This window comes from Panulirus ornatus, chromosome 3 (genome assembly GCF_036320965.1).
Source record: "Panulirus ornatus isolate Po-2019 chromosome 3, ASM3632096v1, whole genome shotgun sequence".
Lineage (NCBI taxonomy): Eukaryota > Metazoa > Arthropoda > Malacostraca > Decapoda > Palinuridae > Panulirus > Panulirus ornatus.
Genome location: NC_092226.1, coordinates 46,425,764 through 46,441,614, shown reverse-complemented (window position 1 = coordinate 46,441,614; position 15,851 = coordinate 46,425,764).

Here is a 15,851-nt window from a genome sequence, read left to right as displayed (position 1 = left end):
ATATGTGCGTGTGTGGACGTGTATGTATATACATGTGTATTTTGGTGGGTTGGGCCATTCTTTCGTCTGTTTCCTTGCGCTATCTCGCCAACGAGTCAGACAGCGACAAAGTATAATAGAAAAATAAATGAAAATGCATATATATATATATATATATATATATATATATATATATATATATATATATATATAAGAGTAAATGTGAATAAGAGCAAGGTTATTAGGTACAGTAGGGTTGAGGGTCAAGTCAATTGGGAGGTGAGTTTGAATGGAGAAAAACTGGAGGAAGTGAAGTGTTTTAGATATCTGGGAGTGGATCTGTCAGCGGATGGAACCATGGAAGCGGAAGTGGATCATAGGGTGGGGGTGGGGGCGAAAATTTTGGGAGCCTTGAAAAATGTGTGGAAGTCGAGAACATTATCCCGGAAAGCAAAAATGGGTATGTTTGAAGGAATAGTAGTTCCAACAATGTTGTATGGTTGCGAGGCGTGGGATATGGATAGAGTTGTGCGCAGGAGGATGGATGTGCTGGAAATGAGATGTTTGAGGAGAATGTGTGGTGTGAGGTGGTTTGATCGAGTAAGTAACGTAAGGGTAAGAGAGATGTGTGGAAATAAAAAGAGCGTGGTTGAGAGAGCAGAAGAGGGTGTTTTGAAATGGTTTGGGCACATGGAGAGAATGAGTGAGGAAAGATTGACCAAGAGGATATATGTGTCGGAGGTGGAGGGAACGAGGAGAAGAGGGAGACCAAATTGGAGGTGGAAAGATGGAGTGAAAAGGATTTTGTGTGATCGGGGCCTGAACATGCAGGAGGGTGAAAGGAGGGCAAGGAATAGAGTGAATTGGAGCGATGTGGTATACAGGGGTTGACGTGCTGTCAGTGGATTGAATCAAGGCATGTGAAGCGTCCGGGGTAAACCATGGAAAGCTGTGTAGGTATGTATATTTGCGTGTGTGGACGTGTGTATGTACATGTGTATGGGGGGGTTGGGCCATTTCTTTCGTCTGTTTCCTTGCGCTACCTCGCAAACGCGGGAGACAGCGACAAAGTATAAAAAAAAAAAAAAAAAAAAAAAAAAAAATATATATATATATATATATATATATACATATATATATATACAGAGAGAGAGAGAGAGAGAGAGAGAGAGAGAGAGAGAGAGAGAGAGAGAGAGAGAGAGAGAGAGAGAGAGAGATACATAGCCCTGGGGATAGAGGACAAAGAATACTTCCCACAAAGTCCCCGCGTGTCGTAGAAGGCGACTAATGGGGACGGGAGTGGGGGGCTAGAAACCCACTCCTCCTTGTATTTTAACTTTCTAAAAGTGGAAACAGAAGAAGGAGTTATGCGGGGAGTGCTCATCCTCCTCGAAGGATCAGATTGGGGTATCTAAATGTGTGTGAATGTAACCAAAATGAGAAAAAAGGAGAGATACTATTTTTGAGTAAAGGAACCGGGATGTTGTGGCTCTGATTGAAACGAAGCTAAAGGGTAAAAGGGAAGAGTGGTCTGGGAATACCTTGGGAGTAAAGTCAGGGGTAGGTGAGAGGACAAGAGCAAAGGAAGGAGAAGCACAACTCCTGAACCAGGAGTTGTGTGAGTATGTGATAGAATATAAGAAAGTAAAGTCTAGATTGATATGGGTAGAATTCAAAGTGGATGGAGAGAGATGGGTGATTATTGGTGCCTACGCACTTGGTCATGAGAAGAAAGATCATGAGAGGCAAGTGTTTTACGAGCAGCTGAGTGAGTGTGTTAGCACATTTGATGCACGAGACCGGGTTATAGTGATGGGTGAGTAATGTGGCAGTTGAGGGTATAATTGGTGTACATGGGGTGTTCAGTGTTGTAAATGGAAATGGTGAAGAGCTTGTAGATTTGTGCGCTGAAAAAGGAGACATACACATAAGTATACGTATGTAAGCAGGAGAGATTGCCAGAGAGCATTATTGGATTACATGTTTATTGATAGGCGCTTGAAAGAGAGAGTTTTTGATGTTAATGAGCTGAGAGGGGCAACTGGAGGGATATCTGATCATTATCTAGTGGAAGCGAAGATGAAGATTTCTAGAGGTTTTCAGAAAAGTAGAGAGAATGTTGGGATGAAGAGAGTGGTGAGCTCAAGTAAGTGAGCTTGGAAAGAAAACTTGTATAAGGAAGTACCAGGAGATATTTAGTGCAGAATGGAAAACGGTGAGAGCAAATGACGTAAGGGGAGTGGAGGAGGAATGGGATTATTTAGGGAAGCAATGATGGCTTGCGCAAAAGATGCTTGTGGCAAAAGAAAGATGGGAGGTGGGCAGATTAGAAAAGGTAGTGAGTGGTGGGATGAACAAGTAAGATTGTTAATGAAAGAGAAGAGAGAGGCGTTTGGATGATTTTTGCAGGGAAGTAGTGCGAATGAATGGGAGATATATAAAAGAAAGAGGAAGGAGGTCAAGAGAAAAGTGCAAGAGATGAAAAAGAGGGCAAATGAGAGTTGGGGTGAGAGAGTATCATTAAATTTTGGGGAGAATCAAAAAAGTTTTGGAAGGAGGTAAATAAAGTGCGTAAGACAAGAGAACAAATGGGATCATTGGTGAAGGGGGCAAATGAGGAGGTAATAACAAGTAATGATGAAGTGAAAAGGAGATGGAGTGAGTATTTTGAATGTTTGTTGAGTGTGTTTGATGATAGCGTAGCAGATATAGGGTGTTTTGGTCGAGGTGGCGTGCGAAGTGAAAGGGTCAGGGAGATTGGTTAGGTAAACAGAGAAGACGTAGTGAATGCTTTGCGGAAGATGAAAGCCGGCAAGGCAGCGGGTTTGGATGGTAGTGCAGTGGAATTTATTAGAAAAGCGGATGACTGTGTTGTTGGCTGGTTGGTAAGGATATTCAATGTATGTATGGTTCATGGTGAGGTGCCTGAGCATTGGTGGAATGCATGCATAGTGCCATTGTATAAAGGCAAAGGAGATAAGGGTAAGTGTTCAAATTACAGAGATATAAGTTCGTTGAGCATTCTTGGGAAATTATATGGGAGGGTATTGGTTGAGAGGGTAAAGGCATGTTCAGAAATTCTGATTGGGGAAGAGCGGTGTGGTTTCAGAAGTGGTAGAGGATGTGTGGATTAGGTGTTTGCTTTGCAGAATGTTATTTATTAATATTTTGCTTTGTCACTGTCTCCCGCGTTAGCGAGGTAGCGCAAGGAAACAGACGAAAGAATGGACCAGCCCACCCACATACACATGTATATACATACACGTCCACACACGCAAATAAACATACCTATACATCTCAACGTATACAGATAAATACACACACAGATATATATATATATAGATATATACACTTGTACATAATTCATACTGTCTGCCTTTATTCACTCCCATCGCCACCCCGCCACACATGGCCACATTCGTTCACACTCAGTCTCTAGCTGTCATGTATAATGCACTAAAACCACAGCTCCCTTTCCACATCCAGGCCCCACAGAACTTTCCATATTTTACCCCAGACGCTTTATACGCCCTGGTTCAATCAATTGACAGCACGTCGATCCCGGTATACCACATCGTTCCAATTCACTCTATTCCTTGCACGCCTTTCACCCTCCTGCATGTTCAAGCCGCGATCACTCAAAATCTTTTTCGCTCCATCTTTCCACCTCCAATTTGGTCTCGCACTTCTCCTCGTTCCCTCCACCTCTTGACACATATATCCTCTTTGTCAATCTTTCCTCCCTCATTCTCTCCATATGACCAAACCGTTTCAGAACACCCTCTTCTGCTCTCTCAACTACACTCAATACATTACCACACATCTCTCTTACCCTATCATTACTTACTCGATCAAAACACCTCACACCACATATTGTCCTCAAACAACTCATTTCCAGCACATCCACCCTCATCCGCACAACTCTACGTATAGCCCACGCCTCGCAACCATATAACATTGTTGGAACCACTATTCTTTCAAACATACCCATTTTTGCTTTCCAAGATAATGTTCTCGACTTCCACACATTCTTCAACGCTCCCAGAACTTTCGCCCCCGCCCCCACTCTATGATTCACTTCCGTTTCCATGGTTCCATCCGCTGCCAAATCCCTTTCCAGATATCTAAAACACTTCACTTCCTCCAGTTTTTTCCATTCAAACTTACCTCCCAATTGACTTGTCCCTCAACCCTACTGTACCTATTAACCTTGCTCTTATTCACATTTACTCTCAGCTTTCTTCTTTCACACAATTTACCAAACTCAGTCACCAGCTTCTGCAGTTTCTCACACGAATCAGGCACCAGTGCTGTATCATCAGCGAACAACAACTGACTCACTTCCCAAGCTCTCTCATCCACAACAGACTGCATACTTGCCCCTCTTTCCAAAACTCTTGCATTCACCTCCCTAACAACCCCATACATAAAGAGATTAAACAATCATGGAAACATCACACACCCCTGCCGCGAACCAACATTCACTGAGACTCAATCATTTTCCTCTCTTCCTACACGTACACAAGCCTTACATCCTCGATAAAAACTTTTCACTGCTTCTAACACCTTCCCTCCCACCCCATATATTCTTAATACCTTCCACAGAGCATCTCTATCAACTCTATCATATGCCTTCTCCAGATCCATAAATGCTACATATAAATCCATTTGCTTTTCTAAGAATTTCTCACATACATAATTATCCACTATCATAATCATTATTTAAGAAGAAAAAAATGTTCATATCTACAACCAGCTGATCTAGTTGAGTTTAAGTTAAGAAACCGAATCCGCTAACATCAGTTCTGTAATTATCATGGGTAATGAGCCAAAACCACACCTCCCTATTCATCACTTGGCCCCACAAAACTTTCCATGGTTTACCCCAGGCGTATCACATACCGTTGTTCCATCCACTGACAACACGTCGACCCTTGTATAACACATCGTTCCAATTCACTCTGGCCTCTGTGTATGTTCGTCTGTCTTTCTGACTGTGTTCTTGTTCTTGTTTCTGGTAAAGATGGAACATATTTGGATTTTCTACTTTTTTTTTTCAAGAAGGTTAGCAAGAGCGGCGTCAAGGCTCTTGATGCCGCAGCTTAGAAAATAGAATATAACGGCAAAAAGTTGTTTATCTGAGCGTCGCGTGAGATGTAGTCGTGGAGGCAAGAAAATAACAGGTCTCTCAAAATTGCCGATTGCCTTAAGAATGGATGCCACAGTCGACCCGGGGTCTGGTCTGGGGTCGGGGTCCAGCAGTGAGAGGGCCGGGTAGAGTCCCGGACCCGTACTTAGATTCCAATTTGTATATGATGAAAAACACCATTGCGGTTTACCTGGATCTCCTGGACACCAGGATAATGTGCAGTGAAGATATAGCGGAGAATAATATTTTTTTCTTATATCTTTATTTGGTATACTTATTTACTTCTCTCTCTCTCTCTCTCTCTCTCTCTCTCTCTCTCTCTCTCTCTCTCTCTCTCTCTCTCTCTCTCTCTCTCTCTCTCTCTCTCTCTCTCTCTCTCTCTCTCTCTCTCTCTGATAGATTTGGAGATTCATTCTCCTATTCTTCTAACCTCCTCCTCGCTACCTCCTCCTCCTCCTCCTCCACCACCCCCCCAACGCTTCTCCACCATTCCTCATGCCTCCTGCACAACAGCCTGGTACCCTCCCCCAGCTCTCCTCTTCTCCCCATCCCTTCCTTCTCTCTCAACCTATCCAGACCACTTCCTTCCTGGAACTCTTTTCAACATCAAAGAATTCCTTAGTTAATATTTAACCAACAGTCAATTTGCTAGAGAGAGAGAGAGAGAGAGAGAGAGAGAGAGAGAGAGAGAGAGAGAGAGAGAGAGAGAGAGAGAGAGAGAGAGAGAGAGAGAGAGAGAGAAAGAATGGCAAACTAGAAAAGACACACAAGATACAGAGAGAGGTGGGATGTAAGAAATCAGCACGAACATAATAGGAAGCAGAAGCTTACTGAATGATAATGTAATCTAGTTAGGATATCAGGCATTTACATTTCCTGTTTACGGTGACAGCGAGAAACATCAAAGCAAGACTGATTCATAATCGAACTACAACCTACAGAACCAACTTGAGCTGGATATTAAGCTCTTCAAAGAATGAATCAGTTATACACAAGGCCTCTCCGAGGGAGGTATCTGCATAGCCTCCATATCATCGCTGTATATCAAACATCATTGATTATTTGAGATCTGGGGAGACGCCTCACATCATTACAATTGTGTAAGTGATGGCAAAAGGAAGGAACCTTATTACCGTTCTAGTTAAAAGGTATAGATAGCAGTCAAGTGGTGATTCAATTAGTTTATCTCACGAAAACGTTGTTGGTCTTCCCGTTTTCAGTCACGTAGTCAGGTTTGGTAGTGTAAACGATCAGATTTTGTAAACAAACGGAGATGTTTGGTAATCGACGAGGCTGGACGAGAGGAGGGGATCTATCCTGGTAAGGGATAGTAATAGGGTCTTTCATCCGGCCTTAAAACTGCTAATTCTCTACTCTGAAGTAACAATGGCAAGAAATTTATCAGGTGATTCCCAGTGCTTTAGTCCGTTTTTCATAGATATAACATGAAAAATGTCAATACCAAACACTTTTTTTTTTTAAAGGGAGTTCGGTTTGCTGAATATACATATATATATATATATATATATATATATATATATATATATATATATATATATATATATATATATATATATATATATATATATATATATATGTTTTAGATATCTGGGAGTGGATCTGTCAGCGGATGGAACCATGGAAGCGGAAGTGGATCATAGGGTGGGGGAGGGGGCGAAAATTTTGGGAGCCTTGAAAAATGTGTGGAAGTCGAGAACATTATCTCGGAAAGCAAAAATGGGTATGTTTGAAGGAATAGTGGTTCCAACAATGTTGTATGGTTGCGAGGCGTGGGCTATGGATAGAGTTGTGCGCAGGAGGATGGATGTGCTGGAAATGAGATGTTTGAGGAAAATGTGTGGTGTGAGGTGGTTTGATCGAGTAAGTAACGTAAGGGTAAGAGAGATGTGTGGAAATAAAAAGAGCGTGGTTGAGAGAGCAGAAGAGGGTGTTTTGAAATGGTTTGGGCACATGGAGAGAATGAGTGAGGAAAGATTGACCAAGAGGATATATGTGTCGGAGGTGGAGGGAACGAGGAGAAGAGGGAGACCAAATTGGAGGTGGAAAGATGGAGTGAAAAAGATTTTGTGTGATCGGGGCCTGAACATGCAGGAGGGTGTAAGGAGGGCAAGGAATAGAGTGAATTGGAGCGTTGTGGTATACAGGGGTTGACGTGCTGTCAGTGGAGTGAATCAAGGCATGTGAAGCGTCTGGGGTAAACCATGGAAAGCTGTGTAGGTATGTATATTTGGACGTGTGTATGTACATGTATATGGGGGGGGGGTTGGGCCATTTCTTTCGTCTGTTTCCTTGCGCTACCTCGCAAACGCGGGAGACAGCGACAAAGTATAAAAAAAAAAAAAAAAAAAAAAAAATATATATATATATATATATATATATATATATATATATATATATATATATATATATATATATTATTTATTTGCTATTGTACTTTCTCGCTGTCTCCCGCGTTAGCGAGGGAGTGCAAAGAAAGAGACGAAAGAATGGCCCAACCCACCCACGTACACATATATATACATACACAGACATATACATTTCCACACGTACATAATTCAACTTCCTGCCTTTATTCATTCCCGTCGCAAACACCTGATCCACACATCCTCTACCACTTCTGAAACCACATTTTTCCTCACCAATCTGATGTTCTGTACATGCCTTCACCCTCCCAATGAATACCCTCCCGTATAATTTCCCAGGAATACTCAACAATCTTATACCTCTGTAATTTGGACACTCATTTTTATCCCCTTTGCCTTTGTACAATGGCACTATGCATGCATTTCGCCAATCCTCAGGCACTTCACCATGAGCCATACATACATTGAATATACTTACCAACCACTCAACAACACAGTTACCCCCTTTTTTTAATAAATTTTACTGCAATACCATCCAAACCCGCCGCCTTGCCGGCTTTCATCTTCCGCAAAGCTTTCTCTACCTCTTCTCTGTTTACCAAATCATTCCCCTTAACCCTCTCACTTCGCACACCACCTCAACCAAAACGTCGTATATCTGCCGCTCTATCATCTAATACATTCAACAAACTTCCAAAATACTCACTCCATCTCCTTTTCACATCACCAATATTTGTTATTACCTCCCAATTAGCCCCCTTCACCGATGTTCCCATTTGTTCTCTTGCCTGACGCACTTTATTACCTCCTTCCTAAACATCTTTTTAGTCTCCCTAAAATTTACTGATATTCTCTCACCCCAACTCTCATTTGCTCTCTTTTTCACGTTTTGCACCTTTCTCTTGACCTGTCTCTTTCTTTGGTACACCTCCCAGTCATTTGAACTATTTCCCTGCAGAAATCGTCCAAATGCCTCTTTCTTCTAATAATCTTACTTCTTCATCCTTACTTCTACATCCCTCCAGTTGCACCTCTAAGCACATAAACATCCAAAACTCTCTCTTTCACGCGTCTATCAATTAAACGTAATCCAATAACACTCTGTGGCCATCTCTCCTACTTACATACGTATGCTTCTGTAAACATGTGGACAATCACATGTTTACCAAATGGTGTCCTTGTTTCGTCTCTTCTATGTATATCAACTGACTTATATTTCTCTCTTGTGTCTCTCCTGATGATTTGATTATTACACGGAAGTGCATTGGGAACTTTACGTGTTTCATTTTCCCCGTGGACTCATAGGAATATATATATATATATATATATATATATATATATATATATATATATATATATATATATATATATATATATATATATATATATATATATATATTTCCTTTATATATTTTGATTGTCGCTGTCTCCCGCGTTAGCGAGGTAGCGCAAGGAAACAGACGAAAGAATGGCCCAACCCACCCACATACACATGTATATACATACACGTCCACACACTCAAATATAAATACCTATACATCTCAACGTATGCATATATATACACACACAGACATATACATATATACACATGTACATAACTCATACTGTCTGCCTTTATTTATTCCCATCGCCACCTCGCCACACATGAAATAACAACCCCCTCTCCCAATATGTGTGCGAGGTAGCGCTAGGATAAGACAACAAGGGCCACATTCGTTCAAACTCAGTCTCTAGCTGTCATGTAATAATGCACCGAAACCACTGCTCCGTTTCCACATCCAGGCCCCACAGAACTTTCCATGGTTTACCCAAGACGCTTCACATGCCCTAGTTCAATCCATTGACAGCGCGTCCACCCCGGTATACCACATCGTTTCAGTTCGCTCCATTCCTTGCACGCCTTTCACCCCCCTGGATGTTCAGGCCCCGATCGCTCAAAATCTTTTTCACTCCATCTTTCCACCTCCAATTTGGTCTCCCGCTTCTCCTCGTTCCCTCCACCTCTGACACATATATCCTCTTGGTCAATCTTTCCTCACTCATTCTCTCCATGTGACCAAACCATTTCAAAACACCCTCTTCTGCTCTCTCAACCACACTCTTTTTATTACCAAACATCTCTCTTACCCTATTATTACTTACTCGATCATACCACCTCACACCACATATTGTCCTCAAACATCTCATTTCCAGCACATCCACCCTCCTGTGCACAACTCTATCCATAGACGGTGTCTCGCAATCATACAACATTGTTGGAACCACTAATTCCTTCAAACATACCCATTTTTGCTTTCCGAGATAATGTTCTCAACTTCCACACATTCTTCAAGGCCCCCAGAATTTTCGCCCCCTCCCCCACATTATGATTCACTTCCGCTTCCATTGTTCCATCCGCTGCCAAACCCACTCCCAGATATCTAAAACACTTCACTTCCTCCAGTTTTTGTCCATTCAAACTTACCTCCAAATTGCCTTGACCCTTAACCCTGAGGTACCTAATAACCTTGCTCTTATTCACATTTACTCTCAACTTTCTTCTTTCACACACTTTACCAAACTCAGTCACCAGCTTCTGCAGTTTCTCACATGAATCAGCCACTGGCGCTGTATCATCAGCTAACAACAACTGACTCATTTCCCAAGGTCTCTCATCCACAACAGACTGCATACTTGCCCCTCTTTCCAAAACACTTGCATTCACCTCCCTAACAACCCAATCCATATACAAATTAAACAACCATGGATACATCACACACCCCTGCCGCAAACCTACATTCACAAAGAACCAATCACTTTCCTCTCCTCCTACACGTACACATGCCTTACATCCTCTATAAAAACTTTTCATTGCTTCTAACAACTTGCCTCCCAGACCATATATTCTTAATACCTTCCACAAAGCATCTCTATCAACTCTATTATATGCCTTCTCCAGATCCATAAATGCTACATACAAATCCATTTGCTTTTCTAAGTATTTCTCACATACATTCTTCAAAGCAAACACCTGATCCACACATCCTCTACCACTTCTGCAACCACACTCCTCTTCCCCAGTCTGATACTCTGTACATGCCTTCACCCTCTCAATCAATACCCTCCCATATAATTTCCCAAGAATACTCAACAAACTTATACCTGTGTAATTTGAGCACTCACCTTTGTCCCCTTTGCCTTTGTACAATGGCACTATGCAAGCATTCCGCCAATCCTCAGTCACCTCACCATGAATCATAAATATATTAAACAACCTTACCAACGAGTCAACAATACAGTCACCCCCTTTTCTAATGAATTCCACTGCCATACCATCCAAACCTGCTGTCTTGCTGGCTTTCATCTTCCGCAAAGCTTTTACTACCTCTTCTCTGTTTATCAAATTATTTTCCCTAACCCTCTCACTTTGCACACCACCTCGACCAAAACGCACTATATCTGCCACTCTATCGTCAAACACATTCAACAAACCTTCAAAATACTCACTCCATCTCCTTCTCACATCACCACTACTTGTTATCACCTCCCCATTTGCCCCCTTCACTGAAGTTCCCATTTGTTCCCTTGTCTTACGCACTTTATTTACCTCCTTCCAAAACACCTTTTTATTCTCCCTAAAATTTAATGATTCTCTCTCACCCCAACTCTCATTTGCCCTCTTTTTCACCTCTTGCACGTTTCTCTTGACCTCCTGCTTCTTTCTTTTATACATCTCCCACTCATTTGCATAATTTCCCTGCAAAAATCGTCCAAATGCCTCTCTCTTCTCTTTCACTAATAATCTTATTTCTTCATCCCACCACTCACTACCCTTTCTAATCTGCCCACCTCCCACGCTTCTCATGCCACAAGCATCTTTTGTGCAAGCCATCACTGCTTCCCTAAATACATCCCATTCCTCTCCCACTCCCCTTACCTCCTTTGTTCTCACCTTTTTCAATTCTGAACTCAGTCTCTCCTGGTACTTCCTCACACAAGTCTCCTTCCCAAGCTCACTAACTCTCACCACTCTCTTCACCCCAACATTCTCTCTTCTTTTCTGAAAACCCATACAAATCTTCACCTTAGCCTCCACAAGATAATGATCAGATATCCCTCCAGTTGCACCTCTCAGCACATTAACATCAAAAAGTCTCTCTTTCGCGCGTCTATCAAATAACATGTGATCCAATAACGCTCTCTGGCCATCTCTCCTACTTATATAAATATACTTATGTGTATCTCACTTTTTAAACCAGGTATTTCCAATCACCGGTCCTTTTTCAGCACATAAATCTACAAGCTCTTCACTATTTCCATCTACAACACTGAACACCCCATGTATACCAATTATTCCCTCAACTGCCACATTACTCACCTTTGCATTCAAATCACCCATCACTAAACCCGGTCTCGTGCATCAAAACCACTAACACACTCATTCAGCTGTCCCCAAAACACTTGCGTCTTATGAGCTTTCTTCTCATGCCCAGGTGCATATGCACCAATAATCACCCATCTCTCTCCATCAAAATATATATATATATATATATACATATATGTATATATATATATATATATATATATATATATATATATATATATATATATATATATATATATATATATATATATATATATATATATATTCATTTATTCCTTTTATACATTTACTTGTTATATATTGACGCTGTCTCCTGCCTCAGCTAGGTAGCTCAAGGAAACAGACGAGAGAATGGCCCAACCCACACACATACACATGTATATACATACACGTCAACACACGCACATTTACATATTTCAACGTATACATACATATACATATATATATATATATATATATATATATATATATATATATATATATATATATATATATATATATATATATATATATATATATATATTTGCTTTGTCGCTGTCTCCCGCGTTTGCGAGGTAGCGCAAGGAAACAGACGAAAGAAATGGCCCAACCCACCCCCATGCACATGTATATACATACGTCCACACACGCAAATATACATACCTACACAGCTTTCCATGGTTTACCCCAGACGCTTCACATGCCCTGATTCAATCCACTGACAGCACGTCAACCCCGGTATACCACATCGATCCAATTCACTCTATTCCTTGCCCTCCTTTCACCCTCATGCATGTTCAGGCCCCGATCACACAAAATCTTTTTCACTCCATCTTTCCACCTCCAATTTGGTCTCCCACTTCTCCTCGTTCCCTCCACCTCCGACACATATATGCTCTTGGTCAATCTTTCCTCACTCATTCTCTCCATGTGCCCAAACCATTTCAAAACACCCTCTTCTGCTCTGCCAACTACGCTCTTTTTATTTCCACACATCTCTCTTACCCTTACGTTACTTACTCGATCAAACCACCTCACACCACACTTTGTCCTCAAACATCTCATTTCCAGCACATCCATCCTCCTGCGCACAACTCTATCCATAGCCCACGCCTCGCAACCATACAACATTGTTGGAACCACTATTCCTTCAAACATACCCATTTTTGCTTTCCGAGATAATGTTCTCGACTTCCACACATTCTTCAAGGCTCCCAGGATTTTCGCCCCCTCCCCCACCCTATGATCCACTTCCGCTTCCATGGTTCCATCCGCTGCCAGATCCACTCCCAGATATCTAAAACACTTTACTTCCTCCAGTTTTTCTCCATTCAAACTTACCTCCCAATTGACTTGACCCTCAACCCTACTGTACCTAATTACCTTGCTCTTATTCACATTTACTCTTAACTTTCTTCTGTCACACACTTTACCAAACTCAGTCACCAGCTTCTGCAGTTTCTCGCATGAATCAGCCACCAGCGCTGTATCATCAGCGAACAACAACTAACTCACTTCCCAAGCTCTCTCATCCCCAACAGACTTCATACTTGCCCCTCTTTCCAAAACTCTTGCATTCACCTCCCTAACAACCCCATCCATAAACAAATTATATATATATATATATATATATATATATATATATATATATATATATATATATATATATATATATATATATATATATATATTCTTTCTTTTCTTTCAAACTATTTCCCATTTCCCGCGTTAGCTAGGTAGCGTTAAGAACAGAGGACTGGGCCTTTTTTGGAATATCCTCACCTAACCCCCTCTGTTCCTTCTTTAGGAAAATTAAAAAAGAAAACTATAGGGGAAAATTTCCAGTACCCGCTCCCTCCCCTTTTAGTCGCCTTCTACGACACGCAGGGAATACGTGGGAAGTATTCTTAATCCCCTATCCCCAGGGATGTATATATATATATATATATATATATATATATATATACACGAATAAAGTGCATATGAACGCGCACTTTCATAGAACATACAAACCTCCAATAGCCAGGATCGAACCCGGGACCCCTGTGTAAGAGGCAGGCATGCTAACCGCTAGGCTATGGGACTGTATTATAGGAAACAATTATTCGAAATAGTAAGTACTTACACAAGGGGTCCCGGGTTCGATCCTGGCTGTTGGAGGTTTGTATGTTCTATGAAGGAGCGCGTTCATATGCACTTTATTCGTATTCATATACCTCCGCGTTGTACAGTTAGGTTCGGTAAAACGCTATCAGCTGGCTATGTGCGTCTGTTCGGAAACAACCGGTATAGACCCCGTTGCTCACCATTGTGAGACGAAGGGTATTCGAGTACTTAGTATTTCGAATAGTTGTTTCCTATAATACAGTCCCATAGCCTAGCGGTTAGCATGCCTGCCTCTTACACAGGGGTCCCGGGTTCGATCCTGGCTGTTGGAGGTTTGTATGTTCTTTGATATATATATATATATATATATATATATATATATACATATTGGAAAGGATCACAATTTTGCGCGTGATCAAGCATATTACAGAGTCCACGTGAAAAATGAAACACAATAAGTTCCCAAGTGCACTTTCTTGTAATAATCACATCATCAGTGGAGACACAAGAGAGAAATATAACAGTCAGTTGATATACAGAGAAGAGACGTAGCTTTGACGCCATTTGGTAAACATGTGGCTGTCGAAGATAGACAACGAGAAAAATCAATGAATCTTCTGTTGTTAAATACACAAAGAATTTTTCTACTACCAACTACCTCTTTTAACTCCTACATGGTGTGAGAATAATAGTTTATGTAACATAATCCATTTATCCTCTACTCTTATGCCACAATAATACTTTTATATCTTTTACAAAGTTCTTGCCTGATATCGTCTTATGACATCTTTCGAACTGCTCACTCTTGATATCATCAAACTGGCTTCAAAACTTAACGGTTGTGATCGAGTTACCTTTTACATTTTTCTCTTCTATGATGGTCAAGTGTATGGCCTTTACCCTTTCTCTGTAGCTTTGATACCTAAATTCTGACACATTTTGTATTGCCCTCCTGTGGACTTTCTCTGTAAGCTCTTTGTGCTTCTTTAAGTGCTTTGACGAGACTTAAAGAATATAATCTAGTTTATACCTGCGTAGGTTGTGTACAGTTTGTTGAATATTTCCCTACCTATGGACTTAACTATCATTCATATATTTGCTAGGGACAGTTTCCCTCTTTTGCAGCTTTCTTAAGGCGAGGCTCTTGCAATGGGTGAGGTACAACATCAGTTCCCAAGTCCTTCTTACACAGGGATTCCTGCAGTTTCTATCCTGATAGATGATACCAGTATCGAGCAAGGCCTTCTCTCCTCTGTGTCCCATACTTAATGCTTTGCATTTGCTCAGATTGCATTGCAATGATCCATGTGTCATACCAGCTTTAGAGTTTCTCTAGATACCCTTTTTGGTAGACGGAATCCTCATTGCTCTTCACCTCCTACACAATCTTGGCAGTATTTGTAAAACAATATTCAGATAAGTCACCTAAATAGATCAAGATGAGCAATGGTCCTGGGACTGAGCCTTGTTTTACCCAGTTGGTGACCCTAGCCTGTTTCCCGAATGCTCCTCTTTTGTTTGCTACCGCTAACATAATGATCTGTCCGTTTAAGGGGTCTCTCCTTTATTGATACTTAAAGAGCTAGCTTATTTATCATCCTTCTATATGGCACACAATCGATTGCTTTCTGCCAGTCCAGGTGTACATAGTCCACACAACCTTCTTCCTTATCTACAACATAGCTCACTTTCTAAGAGAAGTCTAGGAGGTTTGTTAAGTATAGCTTTCTTTCCCTTAATCCGTGTTTTCACTCGATAAGGCAGTTTTTCCTTAGCTATTAGTTGTCCACATACTTTCAGATTATCTATTCTGATGTTTTCCAGATCGCATTCTTGAGAAAGACTAGTCTGTAGTTCATCACAATTTGTCGACCTTCTTTCTTAAATAAAG